The 10,416-nt window shown below is 39.9% G+C and overlaps 1 long non-coding RNA gene across 1 annotated transcript; it reads right to left on the bottom strand.

The window, feature by feature from the left end:
- Nucleotides 1-346: 346 nt before the first annotated feature.
- Nucleotides 347-10,200, bottom strand: LOC135315561 (uncharacterized). The gene is made up of 3 exons (XR_010375042.1): nt 10,159-10,200; nt 4,916-5,011; nt 347-1,650 (listed from the first exon to the last, which is right to left on the bottom strand). It is a non-coding gene; the product is annotated as an uncharacterized LOC135315561 (long non-coding RNA).
- Between the last annotated feature and the right edge of the window lie 216 nt (nt 10,201-10,416).

Below are 10,416 nucleotides of genomic sequence, written 5' to 3'. Positions count from 1 at the left end.
TAGAGACGTCAGCTAAGTGTTTTCCAGCTGCAAGGCCCACCCACATGGATTGATTGCAAGCATAGATGCCTGATTCATGAGCAAGCTTTTTATAAAATTATATTATTCATCAGCTTAGGGTATTAATCACTTTATATTTAAATTTCCTTCAGGGGCTTGTTATTTATTCTGTAGGTGTGTTTTAGCATGTTTTAATATGAAATTCACTTTAATTTAATGACCCCTAAAATATTTTCAGGTTTATTACTTACACTTAAAACTGAATTGAGATACATATATGCAATAACCAAGGAATGTAGTTTTGTAAATAGGATATTTGACTTTTACCTTTTTCAAAATTACAGCACTGGCAACTCCTGCCTAAATGAATCATCTGAAGACTTAAAAATTAGGCACATAATTGTTACTCCGACATATCTATTTCAGTTGACGTTCAGCTGCCATTTCCATTTTAAGTCCCATTTTCATGGCCATATGATTTGATGTTTTAGATTATATGGGGCTTTACTTAGTACTCTTAACAAATAAGCATGGCAATTCAAAGTTAAACCACTCTGTAGTCAGGGCTGGTTCAAAAAGTGTCATTTAACAATAAAAGGATAAGATCTGTGTTCTGAGATTTTCATACAGATGGTGAAAAAGAACATGATAAAATTATGTTTAGATCAGTTCAGTTTGAATTTAACAACTGTGATGTTTTAACAGCATTTTAAACTAAGTATTTTGTTACTTATATTCTGTTTCTTTTTTAATTAACTTTCAAACACTGCACCATTCCAACAGCTGGAATGTGTATCATCAACCAGATAACATCAGTCTCTCATCCCTAGACAGATGGGTATGTAAACAGTCCAATACTAATTAGCTGCAATTAAAATCAGTGTTAGACAAACAAAACATACAATTTTTATACAGTGGTCCCAAATCTTTTGAGTAGGACCAGAGATATTTTTTAAAAGCTGAGCAATATAATCCCAAATTCTGTCTCATTTAACTCAGTGATAGCTGTCTTCTAACCCCGACTGGACAGAGGAATGAACCCTTCATACTCTGCTGTCATGTATATGTTAAATTTGTCAAAATTCCAGTGACATATAAAAGCCTTGTAAGAAAGTAATTAAATACGATTGTTCTCAAGAGGATAAATTCCAGCTGTTAGAGTCTATTGTTCTACGAGGATTTGTGCATAATAAGCAAAAAATTAGTTGTCATATGAGAATTTTATGTATTTGTCACTGTTGCTCTGAGCGACACAAATCAGACTTCAAGTTGATATACTTGTGAAGATGGTGCATATAAAAGCAGGTGAGGTGATTATCAGACCATCTGAAACTACAGCCTCTTATTTTTGCCGTGTATGCCAACTGGGAATGTCACACCATGTACGAGTCCTGCTGCTTGCTGCCACAGCAGCACGTCCCACTTTTGGGACAGGGCCCCGGGTGACCAGTGGGAGAGCTTACAAATGTCTTCTGTACACAGGCATGTACATAGGTATAACGTGAAGCAATATTTATCCTCTCACTTTCCATGTGTAGTGGTGATAGGAAGGCATAGATGGACTGCAGAATTGATCCTGTTTTGATGATGAAAGTACTTGTCACAACTAGGTCAGAAGGCCAGGGAATCACACCATCACTGGTCTGAAAGCTGAGGAGCAATGTAAAGTCAGAAATCAAAAGATGTTACAGAGAACTAAAAGGCAACCTAGCTAGGAACAAAGGAGTGAATACTGGAGTGAAATGTAACATCTCTGAGCTGAAGCCTGTGTGAGACACAGTTCAGGAAAAGTTGCCCACAAAAGAGATGCAGATGCTCGTAAAATACAATCAACTGATTTTGTGTTTCTAATAACAATATTGTGAAAAAGACTAGGAATCTTTAAGGGGTACCTCTGCTCCCCTCTGAAGGAAACATCACTGTTCATCGTCAAGTAAACAAAAAGGGGCTTAGTGCAGCAACAGTCCAGAGTTTTCTGTCATTTTATTGCTGAGGAATTCCTTCTCATTTTTTCCATGAGGACTTTTAAAAAGGGATGATGCTCTTTTGCTGGCTGCTTGTACTCTAACACCAGGCAGGGAAGAAGCCCTTTCACTCCATGCACTGACCTGGGAGTCAGAGCATGCAGGGTGCCATTATCAGTTTTTGTCACAGAGTTCTGACAGCTTGGATGAGTTATTCAAGCTCTCTGTGCATCCTTTATTTCACATGATAAGAGGGCATGCATAATCTTTATCTATATGGCTATTTATTATTAATTGTGACATGCCAGAAAGTGTAGCAGGCACCTTACAGAACCAAGGGAGATCTGTGTGCTCGGCTGGGCACGCCAAGCTGTGCTGTGCTCATTGTCCCTGTGGGACGCTGGCTGGATGCCACTACTGTGATAACTCATCTCAGGGCGAGGAGGAAGGATATTGTGGGCAGAGGTACCTGGGATGTGCCATGCTTCGTCGATTCACTTAATGCTTTCAGGTATTATTACGAGTCATCGGGGAAGTTGAGAGCTTGCTGTGTACTGCCTTCAGGACAGAGGGTATCAGCCCCGAGGAGCAGAGAGTGCAGGGTGTAGTACAGACCCACCTTCATCTGTCTGTGCTGAAGGGTACATGATAAGCTTGCCCTTCTAATGCACCCTAATTTCTGATCTTCCCACACTAGTGCATCAGACATAGTGTTTTGCCACTGATTAATCTGGCCCACTGGTTTGCAAAACCATTCACAAGGGAAAAAAAGATCACCAAACTGAATCTTAATGTCCCCTTAGAAGATCTGCAGACGTGATTTGGTTCAATGTGAATGGCTTTTCCCACAAGTGCTTCCTGAGGGTGAACCTTATTTTAATAATTTAGGAAAAAAAAAAAACGGAAAAGAAAAATAGATCTCTCTTTTCTCTTTATATCCAAGACTTAATAAATGCACAGTCAAAACCCAGGTAAATTTTTAAGATAAAGTTAGTAAGTGTATGACATATTTCTGAAAATCAATAGCACTGGACTGATCACAGCTTTATCCAAAGGATGCTGCCAGGGTTTGATTTTTTTCCCTAGTTTTCCTTGCTTCTTGGCTCAACTCACAAGTGCTGCAGTTTGTTTTTGGTTTTTTTTCCCTTGAGGGTGCACTCACAAGTGCCTGGGCATGGCAGATGAGAGCTGATCCCAGCCAAATGTAACATCATTGGCATCTAAGGGCCCGGATCTCCCTATCATAATCCCAAGTTTTCCACCTGTTCATCCGGTGTATATTTGTAGTCTGCTGGGATCACTTGGGCTGCAGATAAGAGGCTTTGGGGTGGAAAACTAGACAAATTTGGTATCTTGGTGTCCAATACCCGTCCCTTTTCCGTTAGGGTCTTAATGGTCCAGGATCTCTGTATTTTGTGGCAGGTTTTCTGCCTGGGGTAGAAGCAGAGATGATTAGGTTCCCTTTACTCAACTTTATTTGGTGCTGAGCCCCTGTCCTCAGGTTTGACTTAGCAGCCCAGGCTTCTCTTGGCTACAGGCAAGTGGCAGAGCACCTTGCATATGTGCAGTGTTAATATAGGATCCCTCCTGCATGCATGTCTGTCTGTCTGTCTGCAGTGGCTGTCCTGGGGGAGGTGAGGAGACTTCCAGCAGCACTGCTCACTGCTGTCATTCTTTCCTACAAAGGGGAACCACAAACGCAGTCTTGGCTGCTCGTCCCTTCCCTCCTGATGCCTTCATTCACCTTGTTGTTGTAAAGAGAAACCCACTGGGAGCTGCAGCGACCCTACTGCGCTGATGTATTTGGAGTGGAGGGGGAAATTTCTGTCCCAGAAAGCTCCATAGATTGCTGCTCCCAAGGTTAATCCTACACAGGCACTGGGACTTTCACCAAACCCTGTGGTGCGGAGCGGGGAAGGAGACGTGCAACGCTGACACAGCTGATGAAACTTTTTCTGCAGTGGAGGGAAAAGGGCTGTGTGGTGGGCTGCAATCGTATATCATCAGCATTCATAGAACTCATTTCCTGCCTGGAACAGCCACTCAGCACTGAAAAATCATAATTTCACAGTAGATTGCTATGCAAGTTGAAATAAACCCCTGAGGCAGTGCACCACATGCTCTGTCCTGAAGCGCAGCATGCAACCCCCAGGAAGCCTGCTAGAGGAGATACTGAACACTCTGGCTTAAATGGTCTTTCTTATATCTATAAATGCTTTTATATATATATGTAAATGTGTGTATATGAGAAGTAGATAAGTACCCTGTGAAATATAATTCCCCCCGAATGATAGCTATTATTAGAAAGAAATATTCCACCTCTGTACCATCTGGGTTAAAAAGCAACTTTAACAATCTAGTGTCACTAAACAAGCTGGCAGTGCATTTTTCTTATCTCTGCTGTCTCCAAACAAAAAATTAGTAAAGGATCCCCGATACTGAACAATCAAACGTGTTTACCAAAAGTGACTGTCAACTACACATGATTCTGCTTTTGATTTTGTAAAAAGATGACCTAAATGTCTTCCTTATCATTTACTGTTCATCTTTCCCATGCACATAGTTTTTTGATAATAAGTATTTTAAAATATCCAGCATGGTCTTGCCACTGTATTTTCAACAGTATTTTGAGCAGATAAGTGAAGTCCTTACTGATGTCTATATTTTGCTGAGTCACATCTTTGCACTCAATTGCAGTGAACAGAGTAACAATCCCTCCTATTACTAAGCATTTGGCTCTTTAAAAATAATGAAGAAAGCTGGAAAATTTTTGGTTTTTCACTTTTCATTTTTCTGTCAGATTCAGAAAATAAGAAGTAATTTTCCTGAATAAATCTTTTCTACAAGGCTTCTTTGCTCAGAGAGCTTTGTAAACACAGCTTGTAGAAGCAGTGCTATTGGGCTGAGTTTAGTTAAGACGTCAAAACCCACAATAAAATGAAATAATTAACTGGTAAGATGGATGCATTTCAGAAGTCATAAGAGCCAGGAATGCCTTCTGCCTGCACTGAAACTGGTGACACAACTAGTTATTTCTCATTGTAGCCCTGCACAGAACCAAACAGAAGAAAATAGTCTCACAAAATAATCTGGTATTAGAGGGACCTGGGACCAGTCTCTGGTACCAGTGCATATCACTCTTCTAAACCAGCATTAAATCACACATTTGGAGTCAAAGACCTTTCACTTAGGCAGCTCTTTAGCTGATATGATTTGTTTCAACTCTATGGATTGTTCACATATTTAAACTGAGCTATAACATTGCAGAGTTGATCTCACCAAATTTGCTGTGTCCTAATTCATCTTTGTGGTGAATGCTTACTTTAAATCTTAGCAAATAGCACATCTTTGAACATAACTGTGTCTGAAAGCTGAGGTCGAATATGAAATTTATTTTTTACCATTCTGGTAGCAGCAGCTACGATGTATGCTATTCTTTGTCAAAGATATGGAACCTTTATTTTTTTTCCAACTTATTTTAAATGGACCTAATTTTTGCTTGTACAAAGTGCCTTTTTCCATCTACTTCTCAATGATGCAATTCATTAAAAGGGTATTGAGGGGCAAAGCTGGATGCTTGATTTTTTGACTATGCAACCCTTAACCGCAACGAGGGCATGCAGCTAGATTACCAATGTGAAAACAGAGGTGTGAGTTTCTGCTATAAAAGTGGCAGGTGCATTGCATGTCTACAAAGGGAAACTGCTCTGTTTGGGAAGACTGCCATAAACACAACAGCCTAAGCAGTAAGGGTTACAATGAGCTCATATTTATTTTAATATCGTTTGCTTCTCTGCTCAAACAACTCCCTGGATTTTTTTGACCTCAAGTGCTCGTTCCAAAAAGGTGCTTATCTGTAAACACCACCTGCATGGTAGAGCACATCATGAGCCACCACTGCCACTGTATTGCTTTCTTATCATTCATAATGTGAAAATTTGATTGCCTATACAGCCAGCCTGCGGGCTGCCAGGCCTTGCAGATGGCAGACACACGTGTACACAACATTTGCATTTTATAGCTCTGATGAGTACAGTCAATAAATGAAGGCTTTTCCACCTCTGTCACTATCTTTGTACAAATTGCCTTTTCAGTAGTTTTTTTATCTCTATCCCTCTAATTTCCAGATGATACTGTTTTAAAATAAATGATACTATTTTTAAATGTTGTTACTTAATTTTGGCATTGGTAAGCAGTTGGCCCACCCATTGGATTTTCCTAGAACCAACATTTTCATGGTGTTATCTAGTGGTTTAATGAATTAGCTTTCCTCCCTAGTGAAGGACTAACTTTCATCTTGTCTTACCTGTTACTGTGTTTGTGGCGAAAGTAACTTCTCCAATGTAGTTCCTTATTAGCTGGGTTTGTGTGGGTAGATGGTAGAGTCAGAGGTTAAAATCAGCTCTCCTTCTCATGCCTGTGGTGCCCTAGGGGTATGCAGTCACCACACTCTTGTCAGGGCATTTGCACAGGGACAGTGACGTGCAGCTCTGAAGGTGGTGACACCACTGATCGCAGTGAGAGCTGGAGCAAACCTGCATTTCATACCATGTGTCTGCTTTGGTTTAGGCATCACTATGCAGTGTTTCTAGAGTGAGGGTTTCCACTGGTTTATTGTCTGAACACTCAAGCATCTCCACTGACTTGTCTGAGGATGTTTAGAAGTGGTGAGGACATGATTACCACAAAACCAGTTTTTTCCTTTGTCCTAGCTCTGAATAGGCAAATGTTGAATCTTGTCAGAGACTGAAGAAGGAGAGATGTGAAACTCCTCGGACAGCAAAATATGCAAAGCTCAGCCCTGTTTTCATTTAAGCAGACTAACTCACTGAAATATTTTCTCTCTCTTTTGGCTCTTGAAAACCAGTTCCAATAAAATTGCAGCTTTGGGCATTAAAAAGGAAAGCTTTGCCTATTTACTTATTTGTTCAAATACCTATTCAGGTTTGATATATCAAATACACAAGAGGGGTCTTTATATCACTTTCTGTATAGAGGAGTCATACCAGTCATGTAGACTTGAACAGACAGCAGTTTCCACAAGTTTTGTTACATAAAAATATATGAACAGCGATTACACCGAAGGTCTGACTACTTCAGTCCACTCTCCTTGACAGCACCCATAGGCAAGAGCAAGAACAGACCAAGCACAGATGATTTCCCCACTCAAGCACTCCCAGTTTCTGACCACTCTCAGCTTCAGCTGTGGTTTCCATGATTTAATAACCCTCAGTGGATTTCTACTCCATGAACTTGTTTGATTTCCTCTTAAGCCAGTGTAAATCTTTAGCATCTACAACATCATCATTCATGATTTTATAGACCTTGTCACCTGCCTCTCTTCTGGAAGAGTCCAAGCTGATTTGATGGTTTCCCATGTGGGAGCTGAGAATGATTGCCACTTTGTTATTCTTCAGATCATTTCCAGTTACATAAAGAATAAATGCTACAGGTGAATAGTAGATCATCTAGCAATTTTCCCCTGTGAATTATTCTATGCTGGGAAATGGGAGATGTATGATTATCTTACATCACTCAAAAATCCTGGAGCAACTTTTTATCAAGCTTTCTTGCTCCTTCAAGATATAATGATTAATCTATGGGTATTGGACTTTAAATTGCCATTTCATGAATGTCTTGGCCATCAGAGGAATGGTACATTTTGGTATGTACGGTGTTTACAGGATAGAGAAAATACACATTCTGGAAAATTATTTTTTACAGTGCAAGTGTTGTAAGGATATTCAGGTTGTTGGACCCAATAGAGGGGTCATTCTCAAAGAATAATATCTACTTTTTATTATTGATCTGATAAGAGATTGTAAGCACTACTACTACCAAAACTGTGTTCAGGGACAAATAAATTAAACAGCATATGAGTTGCCAGAGCAGATAATGGTTCTGTCCCCTTGCCCACATGTCAATCCATAGAGATCTGGGGAATCTAACTGGCCAAGTGCTCTTTTACACTTCACATGACCATTATTTACATTCCTAAATGGTATTTCAATCATCTTACTGAGGACTTTGAATATCATAATTATACCCCCTGGTTTAAAGCTGGGCTGAAAGTTTATTTTAATTGCTACCACTATAGTAGTTAAATAAACGCCTGTCCTTTGAGCAGTGTGCACTGTCTTACATATTATTTGCTATAGAACTTGCTATTGTGTCCCTTCTCCTTTGAAAAGAATTAAAGAAATTTTAAATTAGCATAAGGCTATGAAGAAACCAAAGTCTGTAAAACTGGTGGCACACGAATAATAGCTTCCAGCAATATAGTCTGTTAGGTGTAAGTCTACACAAACTGATGCAGACAGTTATGTTTCGGCCTATCTTCTGGCCTAGCCAGGCATAAACCACATCTTCTTTGCAAGCAATGTAGACGCACTAATTCAAACCCAAGGAAATGTGATGGCTCTAATGTGGCTACCCAGGCTTTGGTGTAAAGCAGGCTTATGTCTAGTCAGGTTCGTGTCAGGGTGGAGCAAACATGATTGCCTTCACTTGCTGTTTAGACATGCCTGTGTGTGTTCAAGAGATCACAGAGTAAAGCGTATGACTGGGTCAGAGCCAGCACTCTAGCTCTTTGTACCCACAAGCCTTCAGGGTAACTAAAATCAAATTAGCATTTTGCGATCAGGCCTGTTTACATTTAAAAAGTAGAAAAAGGCTAAGTTGGGGTGTCTGGCCATGGTTAATATTTTTACTCTTAGACCATTTCTTTTTTGCTACCTGAAAATGACATTTTTGTTTAAAAAATAAGCACAGGAAAAAAAAAATAAAGGCAGGAGGAAGGAAGGAAATGTGTTTATCTTTGCCAGCAGCTTTGCATTGCCATAGCAAATGTGACGCAATAATTCTAGCATCCACTAGAATAGCATCACATTTGCTGCTGAGAGTATGATCACTTATTTTTATGGGAGAAAAACCGGAGCTTTTCCCTATGTTAAGTTCTCATTTTCTTAATTTCATTCACTGGCTGGTACCAGACTTTATAAATTGGGCATTTTTCTTTTCAAGCTGTGCATGGATGTACATTCTGATTCTACCATTAAACTTCAAGGAAAAAATTTGACCCAACCATGTCAGCACATTTTTATGAGTAAAATCCCAGAGTCTCTTATTCAAACTCTTGGTAGCTTATGAGTTTATATGCAGCTTTGCTAAGGGCTTTTAAATAAGTGAATGTATTTTAAACCAGTTTTTGTCAGAATTCTGTATTATTACATTTTTCCAGTTCTGTTGATTTTTATGTAATCTTCTCATTTCCTCCCTCTGGCCTGTAAAAATGATCCTCACTGCTATGCTCCTCATAGAGCAAAAACTGGCCAACTTTAGTTCAAACGAGCTGTTTGACTGACTCTATCCTGAGAGTGCCCACATGCCAAAAATGCACTTGATAATTATTTGTGTCTCCTAAATCTTCTTTCCCTCATATTTTTCCATGCCATTGAAACCCTTTTTTGACCTAGATATGTGCCTCAATTTAAGAGAGTTTTCTTGTATGCTGTGGTTGCCCTTGACCTTGTATACATTTTATGTTCTATATAACATGTAGGCAGTCTATACATGGCATGCTAAGGAGGAGCCTTATGGCTTGCCTTTCTACAAAATAAACACAAATTACAATACAAGCCCCTAATTCAGTCCCATAGCATAAAAATGCCCCCAGCATTCATCCAGAGAGCTTTGCCTTGTGCTTTTCTAGGGGTGGGTAAAGGCTAAAGCTTAAGGAAGTAGAGCTCATCAATGGTTAACGCCATCTCTCTGACACGTAAATGCAGACCAACACCACTCAAATGCTTCTGGGTTTTGAGTAGTCTTCCCACATGTATATGCCCCTAAAAATAAAACCAAACCCAAACCACAAATGGAGTAAGCCCTCTGAGAAGCTGCAGGTAACAAACACAGAGTTTTTAAATTTACTCCAGTGCTAAGAACCATACTGCCAATGCTCATTCAGTTTTCTTGCTTCTCCCAGCATGAGCAATAACAGCCGTGGATCAAACCTGTGTTAACTTTACGCACACAGAGTAAAATCAGAGTAGGTACAGCTTCTTTTCTACTGAAAAAACTCTGTACATTTTCAGGTCCCTTCTTTAGCTGAATACTTTCATTCTGTTTCATTTCCAGGAGCAGCTGTCTACAGTCCCCAGAGAGCGTGTGGGCCCCATAAGTAATAAGTACTCACTGCGTAAGTCTTTAGGTCATTGAGTCCCTGCTCCAAAGTGCTCAAGATGAGTAATAGTGCAATATTAAACAGTGCCACCCCTATATAATTGTGTGCTTCACATGATCCTAAATGGTGACCCCATGGACTTAGATGACTTCCATTCACTCAGGGACATCTTTCAAGGAGCAGATGACTCCCTGTTCCTTGAACAGTAGTTTGGCAGCTCACCTATGGGCAATGTCTTAATCTCTTCAGTTAACTTCCATCTGGGTCCAC

This window comes from Phalacrocorax carbo, chromosome 12, assembly GCF_963921805.1.
Source record: "Phalacrocorax carbo chromosome 12, bPhaCar2.1, whole genome shotgun sequence".
Taxonomy (NCBI): Eukaryota; Metazoa; Chordata; class Aves; order Suliformes; family Phalacrocoracidae; genus Phalacrocorax; species Phalacrocorax carbo.
Note: the sequence above shows the minus strand (reverse complement) of the source record. Positions and strands in the feature narration are given on the sequence as shown.